A 15,385-nucleotide genomic window follows, 5' to 3' on the forward strand; every position below is an offset into this window, starting at 1 on the left:
AAGATTTAGAAACCTATAACATTATAGATCCCTTAAAACATTCTATAAATATAACACAAAAACTCTTTCATTCCTTAAATCTTGGGCAAGCAATGGTAACACTACAACCCCTCCATAAAAATCCAAATCTAGAAATAAATAACAAGATGCTAGAACTTGATTCTTTTCCTCGATTAAAGGACAGAATAATCCAAGATATCTACCCATATCTTAACTGCACAATCCAAGAAATGAGAAGTAACTTAAATCTACCCAAATAATATATACTAATTCTAAGACAAATCAAAGAGTTGTGTTCCAGCTACCTCTAAAACTTTACTACACTTAATAGTGACATGGAAAACTGTACTCTGCTTTGGAAGAATATTCTTACAACAAGAAAAACAATATCTAACTCATATAAAATGATAGGTGAAATGAAATTTCAGAAGGACCTCCTTTTCTCTAACTATTGGAGAAAATTAAAACCATCCATAGACAACCAGCAAATAAGTCATGCAATCAATCTAACACTGAAAAGTGCACCCCTTAAAAAACTGTCATACACACAGCTCATGATAAATAATAATGCATTTTTCATACCTGCAGTACTCCACAAATTCAATGCATCCAAATCACCATACTGCCTACACTGTAAGGACCAGGTAGCAGACCTAATGCATATATTTTGGAGTTGCAACTGTGTGTACAAACTCTGGAATTCCCTCAAGATACAACTGCAAAAAATGGAATATAAAACATCAACACTAACATAGGAATTTACCCTTCTACATATTCGCCCATCTAACATATCAGGAAAACAAACAAATATACTTTATTACTTTATTAGCTATAGTAAAATAGTATCTCTAACTCTAGCAGTATATGTATAAATAGTAACTCATAAATAACTTTGATTCCCAACAAAGGAGGAATGAATAGGCAATACCAGCTCTTCAGGCAGTTTGGAGCAGTTTCACAGCAAGTTTCAATAATATGGTATAGCAGGGTGGCTCAGTGGTAGAGTCATGAGCACTGTCACCTTGCAGCAAGAAGTTCACCAGTTTGATTCTGGGCAGCGTGCTTTCTGTGCAGAGTAAGTATGTAGGCCCTCTCTGTGTTTGAATGCTTTTATCCCCTCTGAGTATTACATGCGATAGATGGATCAGTCAGTGGTAATGAGGCGAGCTTTCCTGCTGCAACTTTCTTTCCTAGGCCAACCCCCACCCCCCCCCCCAAACCCAAGCCATCAAGATGACCGGCCAAAGAAACCATATAGTCAATGCTATTTGACTTATGACAGTGGCATAAAACACTGAAATCTGAGACGGCTTTACAAAGTAAAAAGTAAAAAAAAAAAATAAATAATAAAGTTAAACATTATATAGATACCAGAATGTGAATTGTACATTGTTCAATCCTACTCCTCCTAGAATGACTTCTTTTTGGCTCAGTATCACTAAAAACCATCTTGTCTCTTGTCAGTGTCCGCGTCAGTTTCCGCCTTCCTCAATCGAGAGAATGGCTAAGAACTAAGTCGAACTTCAGATATTGTACTACGAAGAGAATGTCTTTATCAACTTCACCTTCAACTGGGATCAGTGACTCAAAATTGTTTGTGTGTGTGTGTGTGTGTGTGTGTGTGTGTGTGTGTGTGTGTGTGTGTGTGTGGTATATACACGTGCCTTGCAATTGTCTTCTATTCCCTATTTGCCTAATAAACTCTGTGGATGGCAATTGCTGTTCCTGGGAAAACTACAAGAGTCAGCTGTGACTCAACAGAGTAGGACTTTGGATAGTGCAGTAACGATTCTTAACTTGTATACTGACTGATTTCTATAACACAGAAAGTGTTTAAGAATGAATAAGCTGCATAGAAAGAGCATGATAGAGAAACCTGATGTGTGGCCAGACATAATATTGCCATCACTAATGCAGCTAAATGCATAGCATTCATGTTACAACCATTACACTGTTCAGTCTTTCAACATGTAATGTGGTAGATGGCAATGTGATAACATTAATGCAGGTTATGTATGATTTGGTTTGCAAAATCTGCAGAAGTATAATTTCACAATTTTGGATTTGCCTAGTATTACTGAACAGTTAAGATATGATGTGCAGGAGCAGTCCTGTAGCCTATAATCTCTTTACCACTCTACAGATCAGTGTGAAAAGTCTGGAAATATTTACTGGCATCTTTTATAAAGGAAAATGTAAGTATGGCCAATTGCTCTCCTCATATATATATATATATATATATATATATATATATATATATATATATATATATATATATATATATATATAAGGCTTGTGGTGTAGTCTGTACATTTCAATAAGAAGAGCTGCATTTAAAGCACACTGGAGAATAGAGGGATAAAAGCCTAACTTTGGTCCAGGTGACCTGAGTTTGATTAGCTTCTCAGTCTTCTGCAGATTGGCAGGGGAAGGGTGCTCATGCCTATCCTGGGGGAGGACATGCACTTGCATGCTTCTTGCATTAGATCTGTGCCAAAGTCTGGGTAAACATAAGGGGACATAAACAAAAATGAGAATAGGTAGAAAACATTGGCTGAATCACTTTGAAGGTGGGTCAAAACACTGTCCATCTGCCCATAAGGAAGTGAAGGTGTGTTCAGGGCTGAATGGGGCAGAGAAAAATATCCCTGGCAACAATATGAGGTTGCACTGAAATGCCTCAATATCATCACCAGCCCCAGGCATGGAATAAAGTAAGTTCAGGGGCATACAGGACTGCCTAGTGGATGAGGAGAGGAATTGCTGGCAGTCAATGGTCGGTTTCAGGGAGAAAACATCTCCTCACCACAAAATGAAGGCTTGCATTTGGCAAGTGCACTGCAAAATGGTGGGGTCTTATTTGCTATGCATCTAGTTGCACTGTTTGATGAACTGCTTTTGACAGTATTAGCCATGACAATATTGGAAGCATCTATATAACAGGCTGTCCTCTACTAGACTACCACCATGATTTCCGTAGGACTGAAGGTTAATACCTAAGCAAGAGCATCAGAAATACCTGTATAAGTAACTATTATGATAGTGTAAGTAGGATCACAGAAAAGACAGTTCATCTTTAGTACTACTAAAACATTCAATAGAATGAAATAACAGTATAATTATAAAGTGGTAATCTAACTGAAGTAAATTTCAGTTTTGTAGAATTCCAAAAGATGCTGGAAGTGGAGTTTTGGCAAAACAATCATAAGTAGCTTTTACGATATATTTAAAAACGCTAGTGTAGATTTTTTTCAGCCTAAAGTCACTAAATGAAGTGATACAGAATAGCTTTTAAATAAACAAGTGGCATAATGCAGAACAGCAGTGAAGTACTTAATCATATGACACTAACTGACAGAATGTTTATAATGGGAAAAGCCATTCTGCTATCAAAGTGTGTGGTAATTTCTGCAACTGTTCTTACAGCTCAATACACATAAGTGTATAGTTTATTAATCCACCTGACTTCATATAAAGATAGTTATGTGATTGCCCATATCATTATATCGCTAATAGTATTAGACTCCAAATGTAATGTTTTACACAATAGTTTCTTGTTCCAGTCCATCATTGCCACTACCAAAAAAATGTACCAAGCTCTTTTTGAAAAGACACATGATTTACAATTTTCAGTTAGCACAAGTAACATGACATAGGATTTAAATGTATATGCACATACATTCTTTATTCACATTAATGGATGTTTTCCGTATGTAATGTTTTCAATCACAGCTTTCAACTGACACAAGAACACTTAGCAACCTAGCAGGTCTGTGGAAAATTAACATAGCTTAGAGTCTAGACAGCACGTACTTCAAGAACAATTAAGGTGAAATCATGCAGTGCTAATTAGCTTTATGCAAACAGAGCACCATTTGTTCCATACAACGCATTGCAAGTACTTTCGGGGCTTTGTTTCTTTTAAGCAAAGTATTTTACATATTATCTGAATAACTATAAATGTCATCAGATTAGACATACAATAACAACAATTTCAGGCAGACTTTTTATGTTTTGAATAGTATCTGGATTTCTATGTACCACCAGGGTAGTGGAGTGCAGTAACATTCTTACTTTTCCAAATTAGAATGATAATTCAAAACCAGAGCCAAGCATTGTTAAGTACAAAATGAGAAGGATTTAGGCAGTGGATCTGCATTATGGTTACCCTCCTTCTTTGTTAATAACATAATGATCTCTCACGAGTTAATATAACTCAGAAAAAAACTTAAACCTGTGGTTCCGGACTGTTAAGAGGATTTCAGCAAAAAGAATATAAACAGCTCACAAATTAATGATTAAATATTGCCAACCAAATCATCATTGCCTTTCGGTCATATGATTAGTGATCTGTTTTTGTAATTCTCTGTTGTATAATGCATAGTACAATTATTTGCAGTATTTATTTACAATAATATAATTTTCAGCCTTTTGAATACCTACTTGAAATAGAATCACTTCACTGCACAGAGGTTTTTGAGAATGCACAGTGGAGAATAACTACTTGCCAAATTGTCACAAGTGAAAAAATACAGATTTAAACCATTTTAATTAGGTCCTAAGAATGATTGCAACATGTTATATGGAAATAATAACAACAGAAATGAAGATAATAAATATTACTTTCTTAATATTTTATATATTGGTGTTTCACATGGGTGGCTGTATTTGTAATATTATCATATGTCTGTAGAATAATATACATGCACCACAGGAACCACTTTGTCCTTCCATATTTTTTAACTTATTATCAGATTTGTACAAAAAAAATACTTTAAGCTCTAATTTCCCCATTCTTAGTCAAATAATAACAAAAATGCAGTATTTTGAATGCATGTTTATTGTGTGGTCTCATACAGAAACATTTTGAAACCATTTTTTCATTTTTGTTTTTTTCTGAAACATGAAATATAACAGAGGCATGCATGTTTCAGATGTATTAAATCTAAAATGTCATGCTATTGCTATTACATTAGAAATCCTGAGGCCACTGTCCATGAAGTGTAACCCACATTATGGGTTGTTTTACTCTGCTTCAGTTCAGCATACCTTTGCTTGCTCACATTTAACAAAGGTACAAAGGGTAGCAGATATATGAAGCAAGAATTTATTTTACCTTAAATTCAGCCTCTTTCATCATAGTCTAAACAGTTGGGAGGGAAGCTCATGAAATGAAATGAGGGTTCAATCTGCAAATGTTTAAGCTTATCAACATTATGTGTAATACATCTATTTTCACTGGCATCTGAGGATAAATTACAAAAATATACACCATTATGTTTCAGAATGTTATATCATGATTTAGTGGCACACTGATTCTACTCAGTACACCTGTGCTGAGACTTGCATCTATTTGTTTTCTAGACTTCTTGTGGTTGTGAGGGTTGCACTAGTAGAAAGACAAGTCAACCAGACATTCATATCGCTAGGCATTTCCAGGCATACAGATCTAAATAAACTCTCCAGCATATCCTGGGTATGTCTTGCTATTTCTGCTATACCTCCTGATGGAGGTGTTGATGAGCCATATTCTCCAGTTGTAGAAAACACCATAACTGATTCCTCTCAGCCTAAAGGGGTAGTCATCCTGCTTTGAGACCTTCCCAGTTTGACCCTGTGAATAAATATTAATTCTGCTGGTAGAGTCCTATTCTGATTTCAACATGATTTAGTACTGGAAATGCAGACTCGACTCTTACTCAAAAAAATGCAAACACAAAGTGGCATGCAGCACTGGCATTGGGACCTTGTACTATTGTAATACCTTACATATAGCACTCTAGAGTACCAGCTTAAGTTAGATCAGTCACAGCTGGACTTACATATAGGATGGACTAAGCAAATTCCTAGGACACAGTGCTTGTAGGGGGTGCTCTTTCCCCATTTAGTTATTTATTTTTAAAGTAATGTTATTTTACTCTAAATTAATAAATAAATAAATAAAGCACACCTACAGACACAATGAACCTGTGGCACAGCAAGCTCCCTCTGGGGGTTGGTGCTCTAGTTGACTCAATCAAGTTACATTACATTGATGCTGTGAGATCATTCTGTACTGCCATGTTATCACAACTTTCAAATATAGGGGCAAAGGTGCCAGAAGCTGAAGTAGTTTTTTTTCTGTTATTTGCATGATGGACACAGAGGAGGGGAATGGTGTGGTATCAGTGAGAGAAGCTTAGCTCTCAATCATCTATCTCTAAATTTTGGAATAATAATTATCACTATGTGAAATAAATGGGAAAAATGGGAAATATCTACTAGTACCTTACTAATAACTTCATTGAGGAAGCCCACAGGATGGTGAAAAATGTGTCACAAAACAGTTATTTTGTTGAATTAATATACGTCAGTATTATTTGCCGTGTATACTGGTCAAAAGAAATTCTTTTTTCTAAAAATGTTTTTGTTTGATTTATCATCACATATTGTTACACAGTGTTAGAAATCCACTAAATCATCAGAGCAATCTAATATAATTAATAAATTAAGTACCTTGGTATGTCAGCAGCAAAATTTCAAGGTCATCCCAACAAACAGAAGTCTTAGTATGATATGATTTACAGACCTTATTCTAATCAGTTCTTTTTCAGTTTTACATAGCATTGTTGTTAAACTTAAACATTTCTTTGAATATAGAAACTGATGCTAATTTTCAATTTTTGTAATAATCTTTCCAGCTACTTCAAGGAGACTCCAAAACTTTTTTGTTGTTTGGCTTTTATAGATAAAGGACATGGGACATTCATTACTATTGTTGATCAAGTTAAAGAACAATTATCGAACCGTAACCCTTTATAGAATACTTATCTCTTCCCAATGAACATTTATTTTTTTTAATCCATAAGTAGAATACTTATCTCTTCCCAATAAACATTTTTTTTCACAATCCATTAACATATGTGCCCAATGAGCTTTTACATCTTTACTGCATCTTCAGCAAACTGAAGAAGTCACTTTACTACACTTGGAAAATTTAAAGGAGTAACAAACTTTCTATGTATACATTTCCACATAAAAAAAACTTTCCAGTATAAACTTGAAAAGATTTGACTAACTGACTTAAGTAATACAGCTTTATTTATAACATCAATTAAGTCACTCAGTCCACTTAAAAATTCCAGAATTTTGCAGTAAAGCTATTATTATATATAATTAATTTATACTTGGACAGATTTTGCGGTGGTACAGCAGTAGCATTGTTGCCTCACAGCAAGAGGTTCTCCTGTTCGATTCTCAGCTGGAATGCCTTCTGTGTGAAGTCTGCATGTCCTCCCTGTGGTCGAGTGGCCTCCAAAAGACATGCGTGAATGGTCATGCCTTCTCTGAAGGTTGAGCATTGGGCTGGCAACTAGGCACCATAAAAATTTACTGCCAATCATTAGTGGACCGGAGTTCCGCTGTGGCGACCCCTAACCAGGAAAAGACAAACAACAACATACTTGGACAGATTTTCTTTTTAAGTCAATTTACCTTTGAGGATAGCACCTATATAATCATATAATGGGGAGTAATGCTCTGTGCTGTTCTTCTTCACCCATATTACCTACAAATTCATCTAATTTATTTCTAATAGATAATATCAGCTGATTAACAGATTAATCCAACTTATAATCTTTCATTAAACATTCTGGTGACTTAGCTTTCCCTTTTTCAAAGGAATTAGACCATAATACTAACCCATTCTTTTTCAGCAAATTAATTTCAGCATTGTTCTAAGTTCCCAGAAATCTAGAGGTGTATGCAATGGAAAAGCACAAAAAACTCCATTTTAAAATTAATGGGATTTTAAAAACATTTTTTTTTTACTTTTTTAAGATTAATTTCATATATGAAGGGTCAAAAGATTGAAACAATCTCCTTTTAAAGTATGTTTTATTAACCAAATGAATGGATTGTTACATACTTCTAATTTATAATTTTTGATAAACCTATAAGAATTTAGTATAATTGGTTCCTGAATGGTTTTCCATTGACTAGTATAAGTTGAATCCAGCCAGAGTATAATAGAGGTAAAATGTGCCACTATGGAATACGTTTCTATGTCACGAAAGTTAATATCACCATAAGTCCACAGTCTAATATAATTTTCATAGGCAATTCCTGGCTTTTTAAGGTACTGTAGAAATGAAGTTAACATTTATTTATTTTATTTAATAGTTTTTTTGTCAAATATTAAAGCTGCTGAATGTAATATATATATATATATATATATATATATATATATATATAATCGTAGGTAATATAATTCTTTTAATCAGAACTAACCTATTCTCAAAGGTTAAAAAGACACTAATTGTTCACAGATTAATACTAGGCTAACTACCTTTTTGGGCTATTTGAAGCCTAGCCAGTTACCCCATGTGAGAATCAAACCCTGCACCTTGTGTCTTTAAGCTAAGCACCTTAACCATTATGTCATCTTTCCATCCCATTTTAATAAGGAGTATTAATTCAACCATTCTTTCCAAACTGTGATTAATCATCTTACTCACATCTTCATCAATTTTTATACCTAAATATTTTAATTTTGTCTTTCCCAATTATATTATCTTTTAACTTACTAACAGTTGATTTAACACTACTATTTCAGTTTTATTATTATTAAAGTTCAGCAATGATGCTTCCTGAAACGTTTCAATTTCCTCATCTATTTCTTCAATTGAATAACTTAAATCTCTTATAGGTAGTGAAACATCATCTGCAAAAAGCTATATTATTAATTGAAAGAAACATCAGTTTTTTATCATTGCTTCTCATACTATTAGATAAAGGTCCATTAACTAATGCAAATAGTAAAGGAGACAAGGTGCAACATTGTTTTGTATCTTTATTTAAGATAAATCCTTGAGAAATGTAAGATCCAATTTCAATATATGCTTTGGAACTGCTATACATTTTTTAATATTCCAATAAATTGCTCTGGAAATGCAAATTCTTCCAACATTTTAAATACATAGTTCCAGTTTACCGAGTCAATAGCTCTCTCAATATCTAAACTAATATGAGCCAATTTTTCGTTCAATCCATCTGCTAAATCTAAGATTGCTACTACCCTTTTAATATTATTATAAATTAATTGACTTTAAATCCTGTTTGATCTTTGTTTATTATCTACTATATCTATTAATCTTTTTTAAATACACCTTTATTGAATTATCACTTGTGACATAAGCAATCTTACATTTATACAGAAGTAATCGAACTATATTATCAAATTAACATTGACAAACATTATACGTTACACATATTACTATATATCATATAACCTAAGCAACATTACATAAATTATTCAATTCCTGCCCCTCTTTATTAAACAATCACAACATAGGAAATCATACATTTATGTAAATGAAAACAATCCTAGTTGCAAACATTTTACATCACAAGCCATACTGACACACTACCAGTTGCAGGCATTATACATCCCTTATAATCTACCCATCACTTTCAGACAAGCATTACATTGCTCATTTAAGTCCTGCCTTCGTTTAACCCTCATTCCTCCCATGTATGTATTGCTGCCACAATTCCCATTTTTCCTACGTAGTTTGCTCCATCCCTTTTCTAAAGATCTCAATTCCCAGTTGTTCTATCTCTGTTACTATATTCATCTCTGTTACTATATTCACTACTTCTAATATAGTTGTTTTTGATTTTGATTTTGATTTTCTAGTAATTTCATTTTTTTTTTTTGGCAGCCATCAGACACAGCAAGGCCTTAACATGTCTAGGCAATTCTGATTCTGTATCATAGCTCAGAAAAATCATCTCCTCCATCACACCAGTCTGCCCAACCAGCATCTCTGACAATGTATCCCACAGGACATCCTTATAGTCTGCCAACCTACTGCACTCCCAGGAAATATGTTCCCAGGAACCTCTTTCTTTCCCATCACACCTCCAATATTTGCTGCCAACCTGAGGAAAAATTTTCTGGAGTCTACTTGGGGTATAAAAATATCTGTGCAAACATTTCCAAGCAAAAATCCTAAATCTTCTCGATTTTGTTGCATATTTGGGTGACAGACATATATCCTTCCATTGTTTCTTTGTGAATTGCTTATCCAAGCTCTTTTCCCAATCCTAACCTCCTGTGATTGATTCTTATATTTAGCTTGCAATATTTTATATGCTGTACTAATTATTCCTTTTTGAATGGCAGATTCTGTTCTATGTTCTATTAAAAACAATACCAGTGTTGGTCTTTCATTTAGGACCCCCCCATTTCTGTCTCTTTGCCTATACTCTGATATCAATCCTTTTTTTTCAAACACCTTTATTGAAGTATCCTTTGTGACATAGGCAGATTTACATTCATATAAAATTAATCAAACTATATTAGCATAACAAATATTATGCTTCACATATATTGCTATATATATATATATCATATAACCTAAGCAATATTACATAAATTATTTAATTCCTGTTTTTTTAAACAAGAAATATCTTTATTAAACCATCACTTGCGACATAGGCAATCATGCATTTATATAAATGAAAACAAACCACACTGATATAATTCTAGTCGCAAGCATTTTACATCACAAACCATACTGACACACTCCCAGTTACAAACATTATACATCACTTATAAGCTACCCAATCTTTCTCACTCAAACATTACATAGCTCATTTAAGTCCTGCTGCCTTTTAGACCTCATTCCTCCCTTATATCTATTGTTTCCACAATTCAAATATTTTCCTTTGTAGTTTGTTCCTACCCTTTTCTAAACATCTCATTTCCAGTTGCTTTATATCTGTTACTATATACACTACTTTTTGTATTGTTGGTTTAGGTTTTGATTTCTATTTTCCAGTAATTGCTTTTTGGTTGGCACCATTATTAGACACAGCAAGACCTTACTATGTCTAGGCAATTCTGATTCTGTATCATAGCTCAGAAACATCATCTCTCTTGTCAGACCAATCTGCCCACTCAACATCTCTGACAGTGCATCCTGCAGGGAATCCTTAAAGTCCACCAACTCACTCTACTCCCAGAAAATATGTTCCCAATTGCCTCTTTCTTCCCCTTTTCACCTCCAACATTTACTGTCTGCCTGAGGAAAAATTCTATGAAGTCTACTTGGGGAATAAAAATATGTATGTAAACATTTCCAGGCAAAATCCTAAATCTTTTAGATTTTGTTGCATATTTGGGAGATATACATATATATTCCCATTGTTTCTTTGTGAATTGCTTATCCAATCTCTCTTCCCAATCTATTCTAACCTTCTCTGATTGATTCTTATAGTTATCATGCAATATTTTATATGCTCTACTAATCGTTCATTTTTTAATGTCAGCTTCTGTTCTAGATTCTATTAAAAACTCTACCAGTGCTGATCTTTCATTTAGTAACCCCCCATTTCTTTCTCCTTGCCTATACTCTGATATCGCTCCCTGAGAGGCAAGGCAATCTTATCTGCAGTTCAAATACATTATTTCATCTTCCCATTCTATCATCTTTCCCTCTCTAGTTATTTGCTCCCAACGCCTTGGTTCCTTTGCCAGTTTTCTCTAATGAATTCTGGCCCCTCTTGTCTATTGTCTGCATCCTTAATTGCAGCCAGCCCTATTGGCAGAATCTCCATTCTCCATTCCCATATTGGTTTAGTTATTAGAATACTTTCTGCTACTTTATGGATATAATATTCTGCATGATTATTGTTATTTTCCTTAAGGACCTGCATCCAAAATCCTAATATCTCCTTGTTTCTTGAGCTTACCCATGTTTTATCATCATCCCTTTCCACTTTGCATTATAGTTTTCTGCTTGTGGTATGTATAGGAGTCTTAACTGTGTAATTCTGAAATACCCATTCAAATTGAGTAATCACAATCCCCCGTTCTACTGGAAGAACAGTTTATCCCATTTGAGTCTTGCCATCTTCCCCTCCAAAAAAAGTCCTTCAGCTCTTAATTAACTGCTACCCACAACTTCTCCTCTGGTTGACAAAAATATGCCTGACTTGTGTATACGACTAATGGGACTAAAAACATTTTTAACTGCTTGCATCTTACTATCCATATCCGTAGAACAAAGCTTTCATTTTCAAAGTTTTTGTATTACCTTTTGTTTAGTATCTTCCCACATATCTTCAGCTGCCACACATTTTTAATCCATACTCCTAAATATTTCATTTTATTATGTCCCCATAAATATGAAAATTCCTGAACCAGTTCATGTGCGGGTACGTAATTTACTGCTATTGCCTTTGTTTTAGCTTCATTAATTTTGTATCCTGAAAAAGATCTGAAACTGTCTCAAAATGTTCCACAACACTGATGTCTTTTTCTGGTTTTGCCAAGTACAAAATAATATCATCTGCAAATAAAGCCAGATTTTCTTGATTACCATACCAATTATATCCTTGAATTTCTGAGTCTCTTATTTTCTCTGTCGATGGTTCTAAATATAATGCAAATAATAATGAGGAAAGAGGACACCCTGCCTGTTTCCTCTACTGAAGCAGAAATGATCAGACGGGACCCCACCCACTTTAATTTTTACCTCCAATCTCTCATATATTCTCCTAATCAACCTTATAATTTTTTTCAGGAAATGCTTCCATTGCCCTGCTCATAAAGTCCCAGCTTACTCTGTCAAATGCTTTCTCTGCATCAAGACCCCCAAAAGAAGTAGTATTTTCTTACATTCTGCTTCCCTCTGGATCATCAGTGTTCTGTTGATGTTGTCAAATGTTTGCCTCTCCTCCACAAAACCACATTGATCCATATCTGTCAGTTTTTGCATTACTTTTGCTAGTCTTTTAGCCATCAGACATGAACACTTTATAATCATGGTTTAGTATTGAAAAGGGCCTGTACGAAGCTGGATCTGATGGAGTATTACCTTTTTTAGCTACTACTGCTTTTATCCAGAATGATGGTACTTCTCCTCCTATTAAGATACTGATAAAACCTTCCAGATCTTTATACATTTTTTCCTCCTAGCTTCCAAGCTTCCACAGGAATATGATCTATTCCTGGGGACTTTCCTGTATATTGGATATACATCAAATTTTTATCACATCTCCTCCTATCCTAACTGCTAATAGTTGAACCTCATCTATCTCTAATTGTGGCATATTTAATAACTTCCATAAACATTTCCATCTATATCTTTTCTTGATTTTTATATTTCTCTGCTTTATAAAGACTCTCATATAATTTCTGAAATACTTCCTAATACCTCTACAAGATCTCTTGTTAGCTTCTTTGTTTTAGCTTCCCTAAGTCTGGTGACAGCCCTTTCTACTTTCTGTTGCCTGAGTCATTGTACTAAAAGTTTTTGTGCACTAGTGTTATTATCAAAAACAGTTGCTTAACAGCAATATCCTGGCATAAGTCCTTGATAGAGAAAGCAATCTCTAACCTACAGTCCAAATAAATTCTTGGTCTCTTCCCATTCTATTAATTTTATAGTGAAAATGGAAGCAAATATTGTATAATCTACACTTTATAATGACATAGGTCCATATGATGAAATTAACATTTTCTTGTATAATAGAAATTACAGAAAATTTCCATGAAGGAGGAATTATTTTATCACTCTGGGTTATCCTGAAAACTTCACTCAGTAGTTCTAAAACATTTAACTGAAGAAGATTTTATAGTTCCATACATAAACCATCTAACCCTGGAGCTTTGCCATTTTTTACCCTTTTTAAAAACCTTCTTTAACTTCTATTAAGGTAATAGGTTTATTAAACAGACAAATGTGTTAATCATTCCCCGGGATTCATGAACCTTGCGCCAGGCGCCAGCATAGCGTCGGCGTTATAACGCCAAATATGGCTGCTGAGCGATTCAGGTATGAATGAATTCCACGTGCACTACCGGCGTGCGCCGGACCGTCCCCGCCCCCGGCGTAGGTATGCAAAACACACTGTGTGCGGTATTGCACCATGCAAATGAGGCAAATAGCGATCCACGAAGTGGCGCAGGCGTAGCGTAAGGGCACGGCAATGTAAACCAAAAAAAACGGTTTACATTTACCCAAACATGACCGAGGAGTAACGGAAGGCTGTCAAAGTCAGGTATCATACAGGTGCAATATGCCAATGTGGAAAGGCACCGAGAATGTCCAAAGAAAATATGCACAAAATGTGAAATAAGTCATAAATGGCACGTACGTAGAAAGAACAGCAGACCCCCGGGATATGTGCACAGAAGTTGCAAAGCAATGAAATAATATGACAATGCCCTAAAAGAGCAGTATAACACACATCAGCTGCACAGCCACCACACACCATAGTATGTATGTAAAGCTTCAACCCCAGCGCAATGGTTGTCAAGGAGTGGTGGCGGTGTTCGGTGCCGTAACCATGTATTAGTAGTCAATTCCATGCAAATGAGGCAGATAATAGTGAATCGCAAAAACGGCGCCGGTGTAAGGATGGAGAAAACGGCGTAGTGGTACTACACCGAGGAGTGGCCTACACGAGATACATGTCAACCACAGAGGGGTGTGCCACTGTAGGAGGAAGGATATTGGAGGTCAGCAAATCTGGGCTGTACAATGCACATCACAGCATCAGGACTGGCGTGTGAGGAAATAGATGCGCTGAGAGTACATAATGCGCGCACAGATGCATGTGCACGAGGATGACTACGTTCCCTAAACCAGTCATGTGACGGCCTCCCCGTTAACAACCAAGGGTATAGGAAGGTAATGCGGAGAATACGAGGAAATGCGGAAGCAGTGTAAATGGAGCCGTAATGAGCAATCAACACCAATCAATCCAGGAAGGGCAAACGCCGACAGCTGATAACTCTGCATGCAGACTCCTGCATAACGGGAAAGGGGAGGCATATGAATGCAAAGATAGTAGGGGATGTAGCAGAAATGCAAAGAGCAAATAACCGAAATAGCACAGCCAAGTACAGAGGTAGCATAACTGCGGCTGCAGATAAAATGCATCATATGCCATGTGCCTGCAGGATGCAGTAATGTAAGATGCAAAGCCAAGGCAATGCAGGCAACTGTAATGTAACACTACAGGCAGTACCATTGCAGTTGCAACCGTAAAACCACGGAAATAAGCCATGGATACGGCTGCACAGACACACCCGATGACATCACCGGGTATACAGCACAACAGTATTAAGTGTGAATGCACACAACACACAGCGCGATTTCCCAAACGCCGCACCGTAGGGTGTAAACAGACGGGGAACTTTTAATATGTATATGCTGGGTGCCGCCGTGGCCGTGATGCATAGGTATGTGGCAGAGACAGATGGAGTTGCGGAGGGTGGTGCCGACAACTACTGTAGGCCTCACAGGAGAAGGAGAGTGTTCAGACCAAGGGTGACCTACCAGGGGCTGCGAGACCTGGAGATAGTAGAGTGCTACAGGGTGGGGGAACAAAA

The sequence above is a fragment of the Protopterus annectens genome, chromosome 3.part1 (genome assembly GCF_019279795.1).
Source record: "Protopterus annectens isolate FY-2018-M chromosome 3.part1, PAN1.0, whole genome shotgun sequence".
NCBI lineage: Eukaryota > Metazoa > Chordata > Ceratodontiformes > Protopteridae > Protopterus > Protopterus annectens.